The 24,806-nt window shown below is 42.7% G+C and overlaps 1 pseudogene; it reads right to left on the bottom strand.

The window, feature by feature from the left end:
- Positions 1-20,021: 20,021 nt before the first annotated feature.
- Positions 20,022-20,904, bottom strand: LOC114697927 (annotated as a pseudogene).
- Positions 20,905-24,806: the final 3,902 nt, after the last annotated feature.

Here is a 24,806-nt window from a genome sequence, read left to right as displayed (position 1 = left end):
CAAGTAAAGGGATTGGTTACAGGATCCGGGAGAGGTGAAGTGCAGTCCAGCTGTGTTCTCTGGAGAACTCTGCTCGTTCCGCCATCCAGCATCCAGGATCACGGGGAACTAAGAGGGCCGGCACATCTAGAGCTCAGGTCTTAAGGGCTACCATCTTAATCCTGCCTCAGGGGCAGGATATAGGTAGGCGAGACAGTTACCGGAAGCCTCGCTGGGGGTAGTACTTCTAGGTCAAAGCTGGAACAGCTACCCACTACACAGATCTCTTATTAGTACTTGCTAGCTAGCTTCCCTAGGACTTCTGACAGACACTTGGACCTTTTCTTATTGCAAATGGACTCAATACATTTGTCCTGAAATCTACATTTCCTAATTTGTTAATTGGCACTGCAATTTCCTTAGTTTAAGCCCTTGCTGGCTTCCTGCCTCTAATCTCACACTCATCTCATCCATTCTCCCAAGTTATTTTTATTGTTCTTCTATTGGTTGATTATTTGTTTTTTGTTTTAAGGAGGATCTCATTATATAGCTTTGGCTGTCCTATAAATCACTATGTAGACTAGACTGACCTTGAATTTGCCCCTGCCTCCCTGGTGCTGGGATTACAAGCATGTGTAACACATCAAGCTACTTTGGATGTGACTTTTTCCCCTAAAATTTATGTAATCCAGAAGTCAATTTTGAGCACAAAAGAAATACCTATAAATTTAGGGCATGAGGACTATGGAAGGAGTTATTACATTTGCATTGACTTGCTGTTGCTGTATAAGAAATTACCACAAAGTTAGAAGCCTTCATTACTTCGTAGTTTCTGTGGATCTGGAGGCCAGGCACAATGTAGCAGGTTCTATGCTTGGGTCTCAGAGGACTACATCCATGGGTTGACAGGTCTGTGTAATCATCTGGATGCTTGACTGGGAAAGAATTTGCTCCAACTTGGCTCAGTTTGTTGGCAAAATTTACTGGATATGATTGTAGAGCGTGAGCTCCAGTTTGTTTCTGGTTATCAGCGGAAGGCTACTTCTCTTAGCACCTAAGGCCTCTGGTAGTTCCTGGAAGCCAGCCCACTTAGCAATCTCTAAAGTGAACCTGCCAGCAATCCAGAAATGTAATTATGGGAATGACAGCCTAGCAATCTCAGCCTTGCTGAGTTTTATTAGCTATATAAACAAGTTACAAGCCCCGCCCACTCTCAGAGGGCTGTAAGTTCTGGAGATGTGAACACTCGGAGACAAAGATCACAGGGAGCCAACTTGGCGTCTGCGCCACGTCCTCAGTCTTCCCTGTCCTTGGGACTTCCTGTGTGTACTATCTCTAGGACTGCTTTCGAAGGGAGGCTTGGTGTCTAGGAAAGAAGCAGAAGCCAGCATCCTTGAGCCAGCACTTCAGAGAGGACAGAGTAGTCAGGGGCCTTCCGCCATTGTGCTGGTTTTCTCATTTCTGCCCTTTCTCTACGGTTGTCCCAGGAAATCCCTTCTCTCTACAGAAAGCGCAGCAGTCCAGCCCATCTAGCTTTCCACTTCTAGAAAGACACATCTCTTGAGGGCTAAGCAAGACAATTCCATTCATGCTCTTTATAAGGCAGTTGGAATTGTTATAACAGCTTTTTTTTTTTTTTAATTTAAGAACACCTTTGTTGCTTCTGTGTTGATGTATACTAAGAATAAGAAATGTGCAATAAATTCCAATTCCCAAATATGACACATCAGGCCCTGCCTACTTCTAGCCATTCAGTTTTGAGGAATTATTTTTCAGGTTGTTTTATAATTCAGAAAGTTGACTGCTACACCTCTATCTCCCTGTAATGCCAGACTCCTTTCTCCTTTTCTGTTCCATCCTCCCCTAAATATCTACTGCAATATTCATTATATCCATGAAGCTTTCTCTCTCTTGCTTTTGTGACTCCCAACATTTGGTATGGGCTGATACTAAGATTTTATAACACTTCTGTTAACTTTTTATATGCCTTTGTCTTTTTGTGAAACTATAAACTTCCCAGCGAGGTTATCACAGGGGGACAGGAAGTTAACACAGCAGGGGAGGGCGGTAGATGGAGGACATACCTGAAAGAGTTTAATGTGTAAGGTTGCATGCTAAGTCACGGGAGCCGATGACAGACCGTCCAGTAGAGAACAGACAGATGAAGCAGTGCAGAGCCCATAACTGAGATCATAATGGACTTGCATTTACAGTGTCCCAGGTCTTTCAGTATTTATAATATTAGTGTGTATGTATGTGGACATGCATGCATGTGCGTTCAGTACACACATGTGTAAGTCAGAGAAGAGCATGGGGCAGTTGGTTCTCTCCTTTCACTGAGTCTGTTCAGGGATCAAACTCAAGTCCTCAGGCTTGGTGGTAAATGCCATTTGCTGTGAGCCATCTTGTCAGCCCAGGTCCTGAGATACTGCTTACTTGTTCATTACTTTAAATGGTTTCACTAAAGAGGTTACAAATGGTGTAGACTAGTTTAGACTCTCACTGCAGTCTAAATAAGATAAACTGTAGATGAAATTTTTATTTAGTTGAAAAATATTTCCAAGAAAGGAATTCAATTTAAGTAAGTCTTAAATAAAATACTCTTCTTTATATTTGAGCAAAGTGAATAATTTTTAGCATCTTTACAACTTAACTTCAATAAATACCTGTCAGAAATAGAACTGTGGTATTTGGACCATATGGTATAAACTCAGTCTTGTCATCACAGATACTTTATCAAGTGATGATTCCTGAGTGAATTAAAGGCCATAATGTGCAGCAATAAAACTTACATTTCCTCAGGCTTGTGAAATTATCCTTGATCATCATCTGACAAGGATAGTGAATAACTCTTGTGGGCTCTCTGCTGCCCTTGCTGCTTGGACTGTTTTCTGACAAATGGTTTCCATAAAGTATCTGTGAGCTTTATTAATCTAGTCTACTCTCATTTTGGATTTGCTTGCGCACTTATAGCATACAAGATTCTGTGAGGACACTTGTGAGCTAAAAGATTACTATAATAATTTAGGAGTAAATTATAAGCAAAATTCATCTTCATTTTTATCTCAAAATTCTTTAATAGAACAATTCTGTTTTCAGTACTCTTTCCTTCAAGATAATTTTTTTTTTGTTAAAATCGTGCATAATTTGACATGTCGTGATAACAGTGGAAGAGGGGGCCATGCTTCCAGTGGGTTTCGTTTACTAATTTTTATTGATATATCTGAAATAATAGTAAAAGTATTTTATATATTATTCAGAATAAACTGTAGGGTTGTGCTAATAATGTACTGTTCAACTGCTGTAGCAGCACCAGAGAAGACTGCTCAGACATGGGTTTAAGCCAACAGAAAGTCTTAATTAGCCAGTTGGTGAGTACACTGGGTGTTCAGGATCCCAGTGTAGCCCCGAGCCTTTCTCAGGGTGAGCTTTTAAGCACAAAAACCATGTTCTGGATCGACATACTTTAGTTAACAAGAACACTTAGCCAGAAGCAGAACTACAGAAGCCAAAAGGCGAGGTTAGTACATTGAGAGACTTTCCCAGAACTGTGGACTGTGATGGATTAGGTCTTTGTTTTAGTTCTGGCAGGTGGTGCTGTGCTGAGTTTTACAGCCTGAATGACACTTCTGTCGCGAAGTCAACTGTGCTAAGGTCTGGGGCCCTGTAGCAGTATGACATGTTCCTGTTAAACTGCTTTCACATTATTTAAAAATGAAACAGAAGATTTTATTCTCTAGAATTCTTGTAGCAATGCCTCTTGGGAATGTTGGATGCCCTGTACTATTGTTTCTGTTTCTGTATAAAGGGACTTCCCAGAGTTCTCTGTTCCCTTTCCCCACTTGATGGGTGGCCAAGAGCTATGAATGTACAGATCATTAACTGGGCGAGGCTTATCCATGACGTGACTGTAAACATGCACTCTTCCAACCATGGGCCAAACAGTCCGTTGCAAGTTCCATCCCAGGGACTGATGAGGGATAGAGTTAGGAGTGAGGAAAGGCAGAGAACAGCAGAAACTATAAAGAGTTTCAATTTATTCTCAGCCCTATCTCATTTCACAAACAGCTTTGTCAATACCAAAGTCATATTTTTACCCCTAATCCCCAATGCTAGCTGGAGTAACTAGGATCTCCTGCAGTTTTGAAAAGCAGTGATCTTAAGTGGAATTAGATGGATGTATTTGCTGAGTACATAAATTTCCAATAAAAAGCAATATTCATGTAAAGATGTATCAGCTTCTTGATTTAAACTGCTGCCATTGATGCTTTCTATAAGGAAGAATTAAAGCTATGTGCATTTGATGTAACACGGGCAATTTTCCTTTTGCACTCATCTCTAGCTGTCTTCTGCTCTTTATTCCCTGGCATGACCCAGTTATCTGACAAGGGTAGACCATCAGAGCTCGTCCTGAAGAGCAGGGTTAGGGAAGGCAAATTTCCCACCACAGCTTCTGAGGATGCTCCTGTGTGTTCTAGCTGCCCACCATGGTGCTTTGTAAAGATGAGATCCAGCTGCCTTGTAGCAAGAAGGAAAAGAAAATATAAATGGAGTTAGGATAGGAGCATCTTAGCTAGTTTTCCAGGACATTTTTTATGCTCCCAAAGCCTGAAATACGAACTAGAAGTAATGTTTTTCCTTAATGTGCTTGGGAAAGTATGGTGTAAGCACTGATCTTGTTTGAAGAGAAGAATTAGCGAGGCAAAATTTCATAGCCACAATCACATAAACAAGAGAATTATTATCAAGACTAAGCCTTTTTGAAAGAAAACTCCCCACAAGGCAGCTAATTCAATGTCTTTTTTTTCACTGTGTCACATGTAGTGTTCTAGTGATAGCTGAAATGTGGGAAATGAACATTGCAAAACCAATGTAAGACTAAACTAGAGGCATGGCATTTGTCACTAATATTTTCTGCATTCCTAAAACTAAACATTAAATTTGTGTGTTCCCATATTCAATAACTTAAAGTTCTAAAACATGTCTAAAGATGCTTTACACATAGTTGAACACTGAATTTAAAACATAGAAGAATAAAACTGAGGAGCACCCAGGGCCAGGTTCAATCCTCAAAGTGTTTCTTGGCAGTTGCTAGAATGTGCCATCTTTTATGTCTGTTTTGTAAAACTAGTGCAACATAAGAAGTATAATATTTAGTAGTAATTTATATATTAAGAACTGTTAGCACAAAAATCTTTTAAATAGAAAAATGAGCCAGGCAGTGGTGGCACATGCCTTTAATCCCACCACTTGGAGGCAGAGGCAGGCAGATCTCTGAGTTTGAGGCCAGCCTGGTGTACAGAATGAGTTACAGGACAGCCAGGGCTACACAGAGAAATCCTGTCTGGGGAAAAAAAAAAAAAAAAGAAGGGTTTAGGACTTAAGCAAATGGTAAGTGCTAGTGGATAAATAGCTTACTACACAAAGTTACACACAAAGATTTTAATAGGCTAGCTCTACACTTTTCAATAATATAGTATGGAAACTAGTACTGTTTAAGTTTACCTTGTACAAATTCTGTGAAAAGAATACATGCTATTTTAGTACGGATTCTGTGAAAGTCAGCTTTAGGTGGTAACTTGATGCAATCTATAGCCACCTGGGGAGAAAGAGTCTCAATGAGGTATTGTCTGCATTGTGTTTGCCTGTGGGCGTGTTTGTGTGGGAGAGTTTAATTGAGGTCATTGAAATGGGAAGACCCAGCTCACTGTGGATGGCACTGTCCCTATGCTGGTGTCCTTAACTGTACAGGAGTGGAGAAATGAAACAGAGGGAATCAGAAGTGGATATATATACATCCACTGCTCTCTGCTCTTGACTGTGGATGTGATCTATAGCTGAAGTTCTTGCCCTGACTTATCCACATGATGAACTGTAACTTGAAATTTTAAGACAATCAAACCCTTCCTCCCCTGAGTTGACTTTTGTCCGAGTATCTTATCACAGCAACAAAACCAAAACTAGAACATATATATATATATATAAAATAAAATATTTATAAATTTAAGCAATAAATGTAATGACTGAGGCTGGAGATATAGTTTAGTGGCAGAGAGGGCTTGCATGGCATGTATATGATCTTAATGCTTTATTAAAGTTATACAGTTTTCACTATATCTCATTGATAACTTTTGTTCCATTATATCTAGTCAAGCAAATGTGTATCAGAATATCTTCTGTTATTGCTAACCTATGTAGTTTTATAAAGAAGATATGTGAACAGATATTATGATTTCCATTTAAGAAAGTAACATCTCTGAGTGTGGTGTGTAGTTATTGTTTTATTTTACTCTTTGGGTCTTTTGCAGGGACTGCCACTGAGTTCTCAAATAAATACACAGAGTCTTATTATTACTTGTGAATACCTGGCCTTAGCTTGACTTGTTTCTAGCCTGCTTTCCTTAACTAAATTATCCCATCTACCTTTCGCCTCTGAGCCTTTTCCTTTTTTCCATATATCTTACTTTTACTCTTATTCTGTGGCTGGCTGGGTGGCTAGGTGACTGGCTGGGTGGCTGGGTGGCTGGGTGGCTGGGTGGCTGGCTGGGTGGCTGGCTGGTGGCTGGCTGGTGCTGGCTGGGTGGCTGGCTGGGTGGCTGGCTGGCTGGGTGGGTGGCTGGCTGGGTGGCTGGCTGGGTGGGTGGTGGCTGGCTGGCTGGGTGGGTGGCTGGCTGGCTGGCTGGCTGGCTCCTAGCAGCCTCCTCTCCTTGTTCTCTTGCTCTTCGTGTTCCTCCTCTCCTCCCAGATTTCTCCTTATATTTGTTCTCTCTGCTTGCCAGGCCTGCCCATCCTTTCTCCCACCTTGCTATTGGCTGTTCAGCTCTTTATTAGACCAATCAGGTGCTTTAGACAGGCAAAGTAACACAGCTTCACAGAGTTAAACAAATGCATCATAAAAGAATGTGACACATCTTTGCATCATTAAAGCAAATGTTCCACAGCATAAACAAATGTAACACATCTTAAAATAATATTCCACAACAGTGATGGAATATGCTTATAATCCCAGACTGAGACAGGACAAGTATCTCAAGTTTAAGGCTAGCCTGGATTATATGGGGAGTCATTAAAGGGAGAATAAAAGGGGACAGGAATAAATAAAAAAGAGAAATCCTATTCATAGTATATGAATATAATTATATATATACATACATACATATATATATATATATATAAACCGCTAGTCATATGTATATATAATTTAAAATACTTTATTGTTGTTGTGTTATATTAGATATTGAACCCAGGGTCTTGGGCATGGTAAGCAAGCGCTCCATATTGAATTAAATCGTTAGCCCTTAAAGTACATTGTTAAGGAAGTAGTGCCTGGAAGTTAGGACATTATTCTAAGCATGGAACAAGAGGGCTTGAAGTTTGATGTGGTCACCAAAGGATTTGGGCATCTCTAATGTCCTGGCAATTAACTAAGGTAGACGTCACAGATTCACACATTGTTCTCAGGTACCTCTAGGGAGTTTTATCCTTATCAACATTTCCTGGCCTCCTCTTCCTTCTTTTGACATTTGTGTGGAAGCCTCCATGATTCCACAACCCTTGCATTGTGTGACTTATTCCCGCAATATGGTCCACATGGCTCTAGCAGCCCTGATGTGCCTGGATAGCCTGGAGCTCTCTGGTCAAAGCAGTCTTTCAGGTGAATTTAAAACCCTTATATATTTCATCCTGAAATATGTGAGCCTGGCACATTCCTGAGATGCCCTCAGGCATGTTTCCAGTCGTGCCAGTACAAAAAACTTGATTTGTTTACAGTTCCTCTAATGTCTTTAGCACCGACACCCTCTCTGCCTACAACTTCAAACATGATTCTTTTTTGAGCCAATTGCTAGTTTTCCAAATCTTTCTGTTCTCCCCCAGCCCCATCTCATTATAAATCTGGCCAAAGCACTTAGCAATACCTATGCTATGGCCCAAATACTATGCTGCCTTGAAATCTCCTTCACTAAACGAATTACACTATTGAGTTTACATTCAGCCTTACTCAAAGCTTCAGGACCCAGATAAAAAGTGTGGTGGTATATTGTGTACCTTAATAAACTTGCCTGAGGATCAGAGGAAAAGAGCCAGCCACTAGATTAGACACAGAGCCAGGCAGTGGTGGCACACACCTTTAATCCCAGCACTTGAGATCTCATGCCTTTGCTTGGAAAGCACACATGCCTTTAATCCCAGGAAGTGATGTCTGGACAGAGAAAGGTATATAAGGTATGAGGAAGCAGGAACTCAATCTCTTTAGACGGAGGATTTTGTAGAGGTAAGAACTAGAGGCTGTCTGCTCTGCTTCTCTGATCTTTCAGCTTTCACCCTGAAATCTGGCTCTGGGTTTTTTTTTTATTATTATTATTATTATTAAAAGGCCATCTAAGATGGGAACAACAAAAAATAGGCAAATTCTTGACCAGAATGTCACATGCATGGCCTCTATCTGACTCCCAGTGGGATCCTGTCCTCATCTGAAACCTCCTGAGTGGTGCCTCTCTGTGTGCATGTATATGGAAGAGCTGGGGGATAACAAAGGTACAAATGGAGACCGGAGGTTGAAGTTGGGTATCTTTCCTCTATCACTCTCCACCTTGTATTGGAAACAGGGTCTCATACTGAGCCTCTGGTTCACTGTTTGATCTAGACTGACTGGCTAGTGAGTTCCTGGGATTTGCGGGCCTCTGCCCCCCCCCAGCACTGAGGTTGCAGGTGCACACTGCCCATGCCCAGCCTTTTATGTGTGTCTAGGAATCTGAATTCAGGTTCTCGTATTTACACAGCAAACATTTTGCCCACTGAGCCATCTTTTTACCGTTCACACTGCTGTCAGCATCGTGGTCTTCTAAGCACCGACCAGAATCAACCATTAAGGTCCTCATGCAGCACTCTAGGCTTTCTCTATCACACCTCTCCACGCTCTCCCTATAAAGCAGCAGTCTGGGCTTTCTCTGTCACACCTCTCCACGCTCTCCCTATAAAGCAGCAGTCTGGGCTTTCTCTATCACACCTCTCCACGCTCTCCCTATAAAGCAGCATTCTAGGCTTTCTCTATCACACCTCTCCACGCTCTCCCTATAAAGCAGCAGTCTAGGCTTTCTCTATCACACCTCTCCACGCTCTCCCTATAAAGCAGCACCAACGATTTAAGAACCACATTGTCAAGTGCAGTCACCGTGACAGCTCAGCTCTTCCATCACCAGATCCTTTTATTACCTTTGTGTAGCTGTGAACAAAATGAACAGTGGAAAAGAAGAAACTTTATGTTTTTCTCATAGTTTCAGAGGGTTCGGCTCAAGGTGGCTTGTTCCCATGTCCTGGCGGCATGTCATAGTGACAGGATGTGTGAGGAGTTCTTTACTGTGGTGAACAAGAAGCCGAGAGCAATGACAAGACACAGGACAAATCACATCCCTGGTGACCTATTCCCTCCAGTTAGACCTTACCTCCTAAGCTTTCCAGACCCCCCCCCCTTAACCCCATTGCTGGGGACTGAGTGCTCAACATATGATTTGCAGAGCACGTTTCATAGTTATAAAAATGAGAGGGGAGAGGAAACAGCCAAACTTCTGGTTGGGGTACATGAAGTAGCTTTCAGAGCTTGACTTATTTAGACATTTCAATATAACCCCCCCCACCTGATCTTTCTGCTTCTCTCCCCCCAGTTAATCAACATATGTACCATCCAGCAGCTCAAATATCTGGAACCTGCAACGTACTGCCATGTTCAATAGATGTGTGCGCACGTTTTAGAGCTTTTGGATAGTGGTAGAATATGGAGAATATGGAAAAGCAAACGGTGTGGTAGCCTCAGGGCTGCAGCTGTGTGGTAATAACAGGAGGGGAATAGCATGCATTCAGTTGAATGCTCAAGGAGAAATACTCCTTTTGGAATATGTAACAGGCCTGGTTCTTGTGTACCGAATGATCCCTTTTTTAAAGTAATTTTCTTTGTGGAAGGTAAAATAGAAGGTGATTACTTGACCTGGTTTTCAGGTCTCGTGTTGTTTTATTCTCTTTTCAAATCTGAAAGAACTCCACACCACGGTCTGCCCACATTGTGTCCATTCGGCCTGAGGCTAGTTACCATAATAAATGCTATTCTCTGGGCTATGCTCACCCAGTTGAGGAGGACACAGAAGTGTGTTGTCCTGAGAAGAGAGCTGTTGTTAAACAGAGTGGCAGGTGTGTTGAATCAGACCCTGAGGGCTGATTAAAACACCATGCTTCTCCCCCTGAGGTCCCTACCTTCTGTTAGTTACGCTGCAGCTCTGATCAGGACAAGTATGTCCTTGGAGTTGTGTGCTTGGAAGGAAATTATGTAACAGGAAAACTATCTGATGAAGAACAAAATAATCCTTCTATCTGTTTCTTCCAGATTGTATTCTGGCTACAGTTTTCCATGACCTACAGATGAACCCATTCTCCTTGCTTCTCTGGGGATGGGAAGTTTGTCTCAAACAGTTTGGAGTACTGGACTGCTCCAGTCCTCCTCTGGGCCAAGCACTATGCACAGGCCTGGAAATCACTCTGTGGCACCACATGTTTAGGATTTAAGCAGGACAGAAACAAACAGCTCTGCACAGCTAGAACCTGAGTGCCAGGACCCAGGGCTGTCCAGAAGAATCCAAGACAGGGCTGTCAGGAGCCCAGAGGAACAGCTGCGGGGGCGCTGGGGGCAGACGTCGGCAAGCAGGGGCTGCGGGAAGAGAGCGTGACTTGTGAAAAGCAGGGTTAGTGTTGTATTTGATTTGAAAATGAAAGTAGATTTTCCTAGTACAAACGGGGAGTAAGGCTTAAAAAGTTGAAATTTAGCCGGGCGTTGGTGGCGCACGCCTTTTATCCCAGCACTCGGGAGGCAGAGCCAGGCGGATCTCTGTGAGTTCGAGGCCAGCCTGGGCTACCAAGTGAGCTCCAGGGAAGGCGCAAAGCTACACAGAGAAACCCTGTCTGAAAAAACCAAAAAAAAAAAAAAAAAAGTTGAAATTTGTAGTGATGAAGACGCGGGGGTTCTGAGTATCAAAGGTAGAGTTGAAGGTAATAAAACATTTTTATTAAAAGAGATTATGGGTTTTTAAGACTCTGAGAAATTCCACTCAGGCTAGTAGTGGATCCTGATGTATAAAGAAAATGTAAGCTCATTGCACTGCGTGTTCACGAATAGTTTCCATGGAGCGTAACAAGAGATGAGGCCCAGGGACCGAGCAGGGAGAAGCAGGCAATCCTGATGATGCAGAGAGTTTAGCTGGCTCTTGAAGGATGGGCAGAAATTCAAGTCAAGGGAGAGGTGACCTGCGGGCAGAGCTAACACCGTGTCCCCAAGCTGCTTCGTTTTAGAGGGGGCTTATTTGGTTCATGTGTCCTTATCAAACTAGCACAGAGGTCCTGAGTGTGACCCACAGCCCTGTCCAAGAGTCCAAAGGTTTTTCCGAAACAATAATAAGTTATTTTTTTATCCTGTTTCTCTCACACATAAGATAAAAATTGTCTTTATTTCTGTTATGTGGGAAACAATATAAAACATATTACTTATGTTAAAGTGTCATAGGCTTTCAATTAATTAATGGATCAATTTTTTAAATTGCCATAATTTAATTTCTAACATAAAAAATATTGGTTTATTTTCTTTAGGCTTTCAATAATTTTAAATGTTTAAAGAGCCTTATAATCAAAGAACCAATACAACTGTTCACTAGTGGTGATATTAATTAAAGAAAAGGTAAGGCATTGTTAATCTTGAGATTTGCAAGAGAAAATCCAGTTCTACAATTTTGAGCCCAATTTGAAGCAAGCTTTAATTAGATACTGACCAGGTGAACTTTGGTCAGGGCTACTCCCTGGAATTCCCAGCTGAGACACGAGTTATAGGGGCTTTTAAGGAAAAAACCCCGGCCGGGCGGTGGTGGCGCACGCCTTTAATCCCAGCACTCGCGAGGCAGAGCCAGGTGGATCTCTGAGAGTTCAAGGCCAGCCTGGGCTACCAAGTGAGTCCCAGGAAAGGTGCAAAGCTACACAGAGAAACCCTGTCTCGTCTCGAAAAACCCATATGATCACCATATTTTCCCATGATTCTTGTCTGTTATTTTCCAAGAACTACAACTCCCAGCATCCCAGGAAGTAACCTGGTCCTTTGGTAGGTGGGGCTTACAGGTTAACTTTGGGGTCTTACAGCATGACTCTCATAAATACCAGTAATAAAAAGGAGATGTCACTGTTTATAACATGAGCATTAAAATATGACATTATAAGTGCCTTTATCCTAATTGATTTGACAAAATAGACACAAAAATAAATAAATAGAAAATGTAGCTCCATATCATCTGTATTTCTATATCATCTAATCTCTAATTTAAAACCTTCCATTGGAGGCATGTACAAAATCTCCAACTTGCTGGTGAATTCTATCAATTAAGCATCTATCTTATGCTGAGTTAGTTTAAGAGAATTGATTAAGACACTTGCTAACCAGATTAACAAACCCATCCAACATGGTTCCAAAAGTCACAAATGCAATACAAGAAAGGCCAAACAGATGGCCTATGTCTATCACAACAGCTGCAAAAGTCCTCAATAAAGCATCCACAAACTTACCAGTATATGATGGAGCGTAGTTATAACCCTGACACTGGGAGGCCTAGGCAAGAATCAGTGTTTCCTTGTCTCAAAACAGAACAAAGATACAGACATATACACACATACAAATTAGTCCAAGCACGTCTAATGGGATATTATATTTAATCAGGTTGGATTTATTACATGAATGCAATGCTGGTGTAATATTTGAAAGTCAGTCATTGTAATTTATAGTATTACTAGAATAAAGATTATCTACTTTATGCTCAACTAATGGGTAAGGGGCAACAACAAGAGTTACTGATTATGCTGTTGCCTTTTCATAATCCTACTAGGCAGAGAGTGTTTATTCTTTGGAAATTGCTTTGGCAGAATTGCCTGCCTCTGTCCTCTGTTTCCCAACACCACCATAACAGTTATGAGTTGCCTATCATGAACTATGCACGGAAATCATGCCAGAATATCGCTCCAAACAAATTGGATAGTTCAGGGCAGGAGGTGTTCTTAGAGCTGAAGATGGCTAGAGGTGCGGTTTCCACCTGCCCAAATTCTGATGGAAATCCAGATCCTGGTGTAACTGGGATTTAGACTCCTCAGCCTGGTTCAAGAACTCCCTGGCTGAAGCTTTTTTGCTAACAAAGCAGACATGGTAGCACCCTTCCTGCACCAGAGGACTTGGTGTTGTGCAGGCTTTCTTGTGCAGATGTGCAAACGCCTGTCAGCACAAACTGAGCCAAGAAATTGCCCACCTGGTGGTAGCCAGCTCTGCTAACACTAGACCCTTTAATTTTCATTTCTGGTATGAGACTTGGTGTCGATTCCAAAATAGTTCTGGAATTTCTGGAAGCTTTTAAATCCACACATTTGGAACAATGTTGCATAGAAATCAGAGACAGTTGAACTGGCTACATGGATGGCCTTGTGCATTTAGCTAGTAAGAAAGTCAGCTGTTTGCCTAACCCATCTCCAAAGCCCTACAAGGTCACATTTCAGTTTACATCTCAACAGCCTTGGAATTTGCTAGTAGGACATTCACCTGGGAAGTGAAGTAAGTAGCCCTCTCCTTTGTAAGCGGGGCCATGATGTTTTTCTCCATAATTCTTATGCTGTGCCCAATAGTCTCATACTCAATCTCCTCCTACCCCCAAACAACATTTATACATGCTGTGCCTGTTATCCTGACCTTTTGTCTTCCCAATACCTTATCCTTCAGATCTCAGCTGAAATGCCCATGGGAAGCCTTTGCTGTTCTTTTAGAACAGGGCTGGATTTCCCTGGTATGTACTGCTACTGAACTAATCATCACTAGTCTTATTTTTTATATATAGAATATATATGCAATCCTATTTTATTCATCTTTTGTTTGTGTGGTTATATGTTTAGATTTGTGTATGTGCGGGTGCATGTATATGTGGGGTGCACATGAACATGAAGCCAACTTTGGGTGACATTCCTCAGGAGCCATCTGCCTTGTGTTTTGTGATCCCCTGTCTCTACCACACCCAGCGCTTTATGTAAATGTTGGGGAACAAACCCGGGTCCTCTTCTTGCAGGGTAAGCACTGTACTGACTCCTCTACCTCTTCAGCCCCTGCAATCATTTTAAATATCTGTCTGTAGACTGTAACCCTGGGGCGGGGCGGGGAGAGAAGGACTAAGTACGGTCCGTTACAAGCTCTGTGTGTAACAAGTGCCTGTCACTTTCTGAAGCTAGGGGATTTGTTGAATGGATGCCTCATCCCACCTCAATTAAGTCTAGCATTCCCCTGGCTGGAACCTGGGCAGGCCTTGTCCACGCTACTGCCACAGTTTCTGTGAGTCCATAGGGCACCAGTCCTGGCGTGTCTTGGAAGAGACTGTTTTCTTAGAGTCAACCATCACCCCTGGTTCCTGCAGTCCTCCCCCTTTTTCCCCGTGGATCCCCCAGCTTCGAAGAAGGCTTCCCACTTAGGATGAGTGCTGCAGGGTCTCTCACTGCACAGAGCCCATTGAAGCACCCATCTTCTTGGGACTAGTCTTCAGCTCCGTTTCTTTTTAGGGGAGCCCAGCATCACACCCAGTGTTAAGTACACTTTGTTTCTATTCTGCTTCCTGGTGGCTAGCAGAAGTCTTTTAGAAAAGGCGCACAAGTCCAGTCACCTACGTGAAACAGTCACAAGAGCAAGAAGCTGAAATTAGTATGAGCATCTATAAAATGACCCTCATTAGGAAATGTGAAGAATCACTGTCTTAGGTCCGTCACTGTCAGTTGCTTTTGAGAAACAGAAGATGACAGTATTTTCCTGGGTAAGGATTTTTTTGAATCTTTCCAGTGGTATAAAAAGCCTGGGTTTTACTGACTTCACCCAACCCCATTCCTCTTAGCAGTGAGAGCTGCCGGTGTTGATGAAAAGATATGAATGGTGAATGGTGACAGCTTTGAAGTGTCACTAGGAAACATAAAGGAAAAGCCTGCAGATATCATTCACTAACTGAGGATTTAGAACATGTTCATAATACAGAAGTATGTATGATCAGCTCTAATAACATATGCTTTTAAATTGTGTTTCTTAAATAAGTGTGTTGGGGGAGTACCGCATATTTTGGTTTTCTTTGAATGAGGTTTTGAGTATATTTTAAATCATTCAACAAATATTGAAGACTTATGTGCTAGGTGCTCGTCTCAGTGCTTACATCAGTGAACAGAACAAAGAACCTGTGTTAGCCAGGGTTCTCTAGAGGAACAGAACTTAGAAAATGACTCTCCATACATACAGAAAGGGGGTTATTAGAATGACTCACAGGCTGCCATCAGCTAATCCAACAACGGAAAGTCTAAGAATCCAGTCATTGTCCAGTCCACAAGGCTGCATGTCTCACCCGGTTTTCAGTCAATGCCGAATCCTGGAGAAGTAGGCTCTGATGCCAGTGGAGGAATGGACTTGCTAGTGGGGGTGAGGGCAGGTGGGCAGAGAGCAAGCTTCCTTCTTCCGTGTCCTTACCTAGGCTGCCAGCAGAAGGTGCGGCACAGATTAAAGGTGGATCTTCCTACCTCAAAGATCCCAGTTAGAAGTGTTCTTCCCACTTCAAGTGATTTAATTGAAAAAATAATCCCTCACAGGTGTACTCAGTCACCTAGGTTTTAATTAGATCCAGATGTAGTCAAGTCAACCAGGAACAGCCACCACAGAACCCACCCTGAAAAGAACTGAGTTGTAAGTTTGGACCAACTCTGCAGCAGTCTTAGTGTGGATGAAGTCATCACCTGAAGGCTGCTTTATGTACAAGAGGAATTCGTAAGCCATTAGTACACTTCCAAATTATGAGACACTTCCTTTCTCAAAAGCTCAATCAAGAACTACACCCACTGTTGGGGAAATGCTTGCACATAGTCCCAACGTAGAGAATGGCTTTCTTTGGGACAATATGAACCTAAACTTGGGAGAACAAGAGATTTTCAAGAAAGCAAATTAGCCATATTCTTACCAAATTACCATACTCTTACTCATTTGAACGTAGTCTCCTGTGTTTTGGGGGGCAATGCTTTAAACAAATCCTTTTTAAGAATGAGTTTCTCCTCTATCCCTGACCCCAAAAGTAACATTCTAAAAAGGAAGCCATCCAAGAGAACTCTTACAATTGTGATAAGGATGCTGAAGTGGAGCTCTCCACAGCTGATGGCTTCTGGCAGGGGTGTAGGTGGAGAAGGACTCATTTTCTTTAGTGAGCTGGCCACTGGGAGTTTGACCATGCTCCGGTGAGTTTATGAGCAACATGAACTGGATGTTTTTATTATTATTTTTATTTGGGGGGGTCACAAGGTCAAGGTGCGAACATGGAAGAACTGGGAAGTGAGTGTGACTGGGGTGTATGATGTGAAGTTCTCAAAGAAACATTAAAAATATTTTGAAAAAAATAATTGGTTTCCCCTTGTATTTGCCATTTTTTGTCACTCTTGTAGCTATCAAAGATACCCCCAAACCTAGGATTCTAGAGGGAGACTAACCTAAAGAGCAAGTGTGGATAAAGGCTTGTCCTGTGTGTCCTTGTTCTCAGTTGGTAAAATGTGTGTGTGTGTGTGTGTGTGTGTGTGTGTGTGTGTGTGTGTGTGTGTGTGTGTTAAGGAAGGGCTGCAAAGACAAATGCTGCTATTCAAAGTCACATGAGGCTTTAAAACATGTAGTGTATTAGCTTAGCTGCAGGAACAATGATGACAGATTTTTGTGACTCACAGTAACGGGAATGTATTCTCTCATAGTTCGGGAGGCGAGATGTCGGAAATCAAGATGTGGGCAATACCATGCTCCCTCCAAAGGCTCTGGTGGGGATTCGCCCCTTGTGTTTTCCACATGTGGGTATATCCAGCTGTTAACTGGGGTGTGGCTGCTCCAATTCCTTCCCATGTCTCCAACTTCATGCAACTCCTATTTGTATGTTGTTTATTCTTTTACAGGGACATTTGCCGTCATATTTAGGATCCACCCAGATAGTCCGGGATGGTCTTGCCACAATATCCTTGTATTTGCAAACACCATTTCCCAAACAAAATCACACTTACAAGTTAAAAATTCACCAACCGATCCATTCAAAATTATGGGGGAGAGGGAACCCATCAAAGCTAAAAGTGAATCATGCATCAGGTGAAGTGTTTTAATTACCCTCTCCTCTCCAGGATTTACCGTTCTTATCTGAGAAGCAGATGCTGTTCTAGACTTAATTCTACTCCTGGTTCTGTGACCTGGTTCTTCAATCATTGGTCCTCATTTTGGCTTAATCCCTGGAAAAACTCTGGATATGCTGTGGAGTATTCCCCAGAGAAGGCTGCTCAGACATGGGTTTAAGCCAAAAGAAAATCTTTACAAGCCATCAACTACACTGGTTGTTTAGGATCTCAGTGTGGCCCTGAGGCTTTCTCAGGGTGAGCTTTTAAGCACAAAAACCATGTTCTGGATCGACATACTTTAGTCAACAAGAACACTTAGTCAGAAGCAGAACTACAGAAGCCAAAAGACAAGGTTAGTACATTGAGAGACTTTCCCATACTATGGACTTTTCCCAACACAATGGGCTTTGATGGATTAGACTCTGTTGTAGTTTGGCAGGGTGCTGTCTATATGCTGAGTTTTACAGCCTCAGTGACACTTCCATCACGAAGTCAGCTGTGCTAAGGTCTTGGGGTGTACTAAGTCTGGGGCTCTATTACAGATATATCCCTGCATAAATGCCTGACTACTAACACTGCATCTGGTCCCTCCTCCCGTGATCAACATGCCTTCTTCCTCACTGACCAGCCTTGCTACCAACAGGATGCATCACAGTATTTCACTTGGCTGCTCCTGGTTGTTTGAAGGCATAACCCAGTGAAAATTCCCAGAAGCCAATACCCTCCCACACCCGCTGTGGTGTCCTTCACAATAATGTACAACCCTAGATTTGTCTTGGGGCTTCTCCCCCACGACCCCGGCAGTGACAGGACGTGTCCCGGGGCCTCTGCAGCCCATGGCTTCCTTGTTTCCTAGGGTTCTTTTCCCACTGAAGGACTGATTTTGAGTGCTGGGAATTAGGATAGCCTTTACATAGTTGCATTTCAGTCACGGCTTCAGACAGACTCACTTGCCTGTTCTCTAAATTCAGCATTTCCTTTTTTTGTTTGTTTATCTTTTGCTCTCCAGGTGATAGTCTCTTTTTTTTTCTCCTTAGAGAATGAACCAATTACAATTTTCAATTTTTTATTTGTTAATACATTTCATTACCTGTTATTCTCTGTTTTCTTGCTCATTTGGTGAGAACTTCGTTGGCTACTCCAGGGTATGTACTATAATTTTCTTTGAGGGTGAAAAGTAAATATAGAAACAAGCCTGGCATTTGGCTGCAGCTTTGGCGCTGGACTCCTGAACACTGACTGTATCATGTGACTTTGTCCCACATCCTGACCTTTCCCCGAACCAGAAGTAGTCCCAGAGTTCACATGTCAATCACTTCAGCCTTTGCTCCTTAAAGACACAGAACAGCTGTAAAGATGAATGTTATACATGTTGTTGCTCAAATATTTAAGTTTATAATCTTGCCTTGTTAACTACTGTTTTAGTTAAAATGACCTCTTATAACTAAGGAAGTGTGAAAATGTCAATTTGATGAACACATCAAAGTAGTACTGGAATAAAATGAAGTTTTTTTTGTTTTTGTTTCGCAGAGTGCTTGTGTTAGTATCAACACTATGTATTTACTTCTTATTAACTGGACTTCCAGGTGTATCGGCTTATTTCATTAAAGCGTCTGTTTGGTAATAAAGTGCTCCTAAACTCAAACTTCATTCTGCTGCTAATTGTTTTATGTAGTATGTTATCCTTGCCTTGCCTAACTTTCTGGGCTTGAAAAACATAAAAGAAAATATGTAATCAGATGAGTCCATAATAGCAACTTTCATTCCAGGGCCCATGTTTATTTTCTAATAAAGTACTCATATGGCAGGGCATCAGTACTAACACTGCCTGTTATGAGGTGGATCCAGATGGATCAAAAGGTTAGTGTCATCCTTGACCATCTCAAGTTCAAGGACAGCCTGAGATATATGAGACACTATCTCAAAAAACAGTGTCTCCTCTCACTCCCTGCTCTTCCCTTGGCTGCTGTCTCCAACCCCAACACTTTTCCAAACAAGGGCTTAGCTATGGCCACCACACAGTAGTGCTGACCTCAGAACCAAGTGTGTGCAGAATTCAAACATCTTTTTTTTTTGCATGTTAGTTTTTTTTTTTCAGTTTCAGCCAAAACTTTTACTGATACCCCCAAAGCAAAAATTAGAAAATAGCAACCTACTGCAAGAAAAGTTCAAAACTAAAACATTCTTGATCACCTTCCATATTTGTACAAAATGTGCCTTTACCTGGGTACATCATCAGAGAGACTGACAGATGGAAAAACCCCATGAAAGACATCTGGCATCAGCACCTGGCTCACACCTTGGTGTACTTCCCTCTTGGCAAGCAAAGGAAGTCTTTTGTAGCCACTCTTGTTGGTAGAAATTCATTGCGAATTTTTGCCTTTTTTTCTCTCTGAGGCAGGTTCTCATCATGCAGTCTTGGATGCCCTAGGGCTGCAGGTATGGACTATGTGGCCTTGGTTTGCAACTTTTAATAGCAAAATATTTAAAGACTTCTCCTTTTGCTCTTACCATTTCAGTTATCCTTTAAAATCACAGACTTGAAAGAGTATCCCCTAACTGTGACTGAAAGTAGTGACTATTAAAGAGCATATGATAAAATATCATTAAAAAATTTTGAACATTCATTCATTCATCATCAGAGTATCCAGTTCAGTCGTCTAATAAAAAATTGTAAAGAGTATAGTGTTGGGCTTATATTCTTAGATAGTTACAGAAGTTGAGTCTCAAGTTCTGTTGTTGTCGTCTAAAACAAGTAACAGAAGGGCTACAACAGCTGACCTTGCTGGTCACAAATCCTGCTGAGACCCAAGATGCACCTCAAACATAGACTATTTCCGAGAGAGCGGGCCAATGAAGTGCTGAGGTGTGTGAGAGAGCAGGATGCTCAGGAAGGCGCAGAAAACCCCAAGAAGTTTGGGTGCCATTCCATTCAACAAACCAGCGGATAGCGACCTACTGACCTCCGTGGTGACCATGTCAGGCATGCTTCTATGGATCTGCTGCAGGAAACTGTCATTGGAAGCTGACATCCATGGCTTCAGGATGCTAAGCAAGCATTTACAACTGTATCTCCTGGACAGGCCTAAGGCTGGGGCCATATAACGAAGGTCTTTCTTGCCGAACAGGAGTTCGTTAGCAAAGACTGTTTTAGGAAAAGATTTTTTATATTCCTCTTCAGGGATCATTAGAAGGACCATCACATTGTCTCTATTTTTCTAATCAGCCAGGCCATTAATTCTCCTCTCCCCTTGTCAGGTAGAAAGAGATATTTACTCTGCAATTTCCATTAAAAAAAAAAATCTTACCAGCACTAGCTGGGTAGAGGATAGACAGCTTCAGTTTCTTATTAAAACCTCAAAGGAATGCTCCATGGGCCCACACACAGGCACGCCCTTTTCGTGGTTCTCTGCTGGCTCTAATATGCCTAACAGGCTGGCAGCGTTCTGATTCTTAGCATTAATGATGAGAAAGGGTAACTTCGGTAGACTCCTCACCATTCACACCTTTGCTCTAGGCAAAATGGCCCTCAGCACTGTCTTTTGAAACTTCAGCCAACATACTGTTCCTCTTGACAAACTCCAGTGCCAGCTTTATGGTTCTGCCAGCTTCTGTGGTAAACACTGGGGCAAAGTCCCATGGGTAGGAGAGGAGAATGCCCCACGAGTCTCCCAGAAAGCTATGGCACCCTGGTAGCCTGGAGGCATCTCTCATGAGGGGATTGTGTGAGACACAGTTCTGGGGTTGCCCTCTGTATCCTCATCTGTTCTTCCCACCCCAAACTCAGGGAAACGGTCATTTCAGGGTTCATCAAGCCCCTGTTTCTCCCTCCTCCTCCTCTTCTTGTTCCTCTTCCCAGCCACTCCTCACCTTGTGGTGTTTTCAGACTGGGTCTCATGTATCCCAGGCTCCCCTCAGACTTGCTGTGCCGCTGTGCGCGACCCTCATCGTCCTGTCAATACTGCTCATCTGGGTCTTAAACGTCTCCTGAAGAAGCGTTTTCATCTTGCTTAGTGTCCTAATCAGTCTCCCTTTTAATTTGTGCAGCCAAACACACACCACTGTATCTGAAGTCTCTGTCTCTCCACAGGGAAGGGAAGGTGGAGGGTCAATACCCCATGACACATCCAGTACCTCAAATGTAGCTTCTAATTTCCAGCCATTGCCTCTCTTCTCTTGCCCCTCCTCCCACCCACCCAGTCCAGCGCTCACTGGCCTCACTTCCCAATGCCTTAATTATTCTTGCCTTTCTGATTTTGTAATGAATGAAAATCTTGTCACTCTTTGGCCCTGAGAAGCAGAAAATTCTTAGTTTTACTTTTACATTAAGAAAGTCAGTGCAGGGCAGGCAGGATAGCTCAGAGGGCAAAGAACATTTTCTGCTAGGCTTGATAACCTGAGTTCGATCCCCAGGACCCACATGTGGGAAGGAGACAACTGACTTCTACAGATTGTCCTTCGACTTGCACATGCATACTATGACATGTGTGTGTGTGAACACACACACACACACACAGAGAGAGAGAGAGAGAGAGAGAGAGAGAGAGAGAGAGAGAGAGAGAAGAGAGAGAGAATGTAATTTCAAATGTTTTAAATTCAAACAAACATGAACAGAAATGGTTTGTCTTTGTTGGGCAGATCATCAATTGCATTTCTTTTCATAAAAAGCAATATATCAATTTTCTATAGAAAGTACATTTTTGTGTGTGAAGCATGAAAAAAATTGCTCCCGAGCTCTGTAGCTGTCAGAGAAATGAATGGCTCTTCTGTTTTGAAATAGCACCCAACAAATACGAGGGCCGGCTATAATTCTTCTCCTGTCGGGCTCCTGTGTGAGGCTGCTGTGTCTCAGGCAGCTGGAGCAGACCCCTGCAGGATCTGCTGGGAACTGTGGTTTTCTGCACCCGAGGCTTCAAGTCCTGTCGCTCTGGACGGTACGGTGTTCTGAGTGCACAGTGCTTCAAGACAAGAGTGAGATGTGCTTCTCCACATTTGCCTTCACCTCCTAAGTCAGACATTTAAAATGAGCAGGGGCACCCGGTGCATTCACAACGCTGTCACTCATGAAGAAGTTCTCTGATAGCCTTGCATATCAATCTTCTTCCGGTCTCCCTATTTACCTATTCTGTATACAAACGGACTCACACAGTATGTGACCTCTCATGTCTGGTTTTCATATAAAACAGTTTCAAGTCTGTCTACATGATAGCAGGTATCAGCACTCTATTCCCCCTTGTTTTTTGTTATTTATTAGGTGGCGCCATGTTATTCATTAAGCAGCGCTGTTCACCATGCGAGAAAAGCCACAAGGTACAACAAAGCCCACTGTGAGAGTTTATTAAGGGGGGGCAGGAGGGGGTGCTTAGGCCTATGGAAGGATCGTGCAGGAAGAGAGAGGGGAGGAACAGATGGAACCACTTTTTATAGGTTCCCCCTGTACATGTTCACGTATGTGGCTTACGTCAGCTATGCCACACATGAGCATAGATTGCATGATCACGCTGCACACGGATTATGTAGACCCTGGGATGACTAAGCATCTTGCCTGGCTACTGGACAGCACATGTGTGGTCACGTAGCTGGGGGAGTGGCCAGGAAGTCTAACAGTTTTGACTGATTATTATTGCTTTGTACATTTCACTCACAGCTTGCTTATCCAGCCAGCCACTGACAAGTACCTGGATTGTTTCCACCTTTTACCTGTTGTGAATGGTGTTAATATGAACATCTGTGTGAGTATATTTGTTTGGATACCTGCTTTCTGGTTTTTTTTTAGGTAGAGTGGAATTGCTTGGTCATGTGGGAAGTTTATGTTTGACCTTTTCAGTAACTGTCAAACCAGTTGCCTTCATGTGCTCCAGAAAGGGCAACCATAGCATTAATGAGATGAACTTATCTTAGCAAAGGAAGCAGAGGTCTCTCTCCATGCGGAGACATGTCTTGAGAGTCAAAAGTCACATAGCTGTTAACATGTTTCATCTCACTGACTCCTGCTCCAGGACAGACAGGATCAAATACAGTCTGAGCAACACACAGTAGCCACAGTGTCCATGGAATGCCACGGTGTCCATGGAATGCCACGGTGTCCATGGAATACCACAGTGGCCATGGAATACCACAGTATCCATGGAATTCACAGTGTCCATGGAATATCACAGTGTCCATGGAATACCACAGTGTCCATAGAATACCACAGTGGCCATGGAATACCACAATGGCCTATGGAATACCACAGTGGCCATGGAATTCACAGTGGCCATGGAATGCCACAGTGGCCATGGAATACCAGGGGGAGACATTAAATCAGCTCGAAAGTGAATCCACTTAGTTTGTTTTGTTTCTTTTTTTTCTTCTTTTTTTATTTATCCTCCTCCTCGTTCTCATCCTCCTTCTTTTTCTTAGTCCTTTTGAGCCAGAGTCTCATGTAGCCGGAGCTGGACCTGAGCTATACAGCCTAGGATGGCTTTGAACTCCTGATCCTCCTGCCTTCATCTTCTGGGTGCTAGAATTACAGGTGTGTTCTACCAAGCCTAGCTCCCTGACTCTGTTGTGTTCCTCCTTTTCTTTCTTTCTTTCTTTTTTTTTCTTGCTTGCTTGTGTATCTGTACCACATGCATGCCTGATGCCCATGGAGGCCAGAGTGGGTGTCAGATCCCCTGGAACTGGAGTTACACACATTTGTGAGCTGCCATGTGGCTGCTGAGAACTGAACCTGGATCTTCTGTAAGAGCAACAAGTGCTCTTAACCATTGAGCCATAGCTTCACCCTGGTTATTTCTTTTAGATGTTTGTTCAATAGCACAGAATTACTACCTTTCGCCACATTGCTGTATAATTGATCTCAAACCCCGTTAGTATAATCCCTTCAAGTGAAGAAGTCAACTCTACTGAGCTTTGTTCTGGGAAGATCTGAAGAGAAGTCAGGTTTATGCCCAGCCTCAGACTGTCTGTCATCCTAAATATCTACATGTTGAATGTTTGACTAACTGTGGTTGTTTGAATGTAATTGGCCCCATAATCTCATAGGGAGTAGCACTATTAGGAGGTGTGGCCTTGTTGGAGTAGGTGTGGTCTTGTTGAAGGAAGTGTGTCACTGTGGAGGCAGGTTTGAAGTCTCATATATGCTTAAGATACCACCTGGTGTTTGAGACTACTTCCTGTTGCCTGTAAGATGTAGGACTCTCAGCTACCTCTCAGCACCATGTCTGCCTGCACGCCCGCCATGTCCCACCATGATGATAATGGACTGAACCTCTGAACTGTAAGCGAGCCACCCCAATTAAATGTTTCCCTTTATAAGAATTGCTATGGATATTGTGTCTCCTCACAGCAATAGAAACCTCCACTAAAACACTAAGTTGACCAAATTCATAATTTAATTAACATGTAGGAAAACATCTGTTTACTTTCCCAGAAACTACTACTCTATCCCTGAGCAAACTGGCATAAAGACTGCTTTAATTTAGCTGTCATAGTAGTAGCCTTTCACAAATTCATGCTTAATGTTCAATTTTCTTGCTGTTTTCATTGGCCTTGTCACTTGGGGCGTTATTTTTGACTTGTCTGAGGCCTGAGTGATACACAGCTGACGCCCATCATGCAGTACCAGTAAAGGC

This window comes from Peromyscus leucopus, chromosome 10 (assembly GCF_004664715.2).
Source record: "Peromyscus leucopus breed LL Stock chromosome 10, UCI_PerLeu_2.1, whole genome shotgun sequence".
NCBI lineage: Eukaryota > Metazoa > Chordata > Mammalia > Rodentia > Cricetidae > Peromyscus > Peromyscus leucopus.
This window is presented reverse-complemented; position numbering and strand designations above follow the sequence as displayed.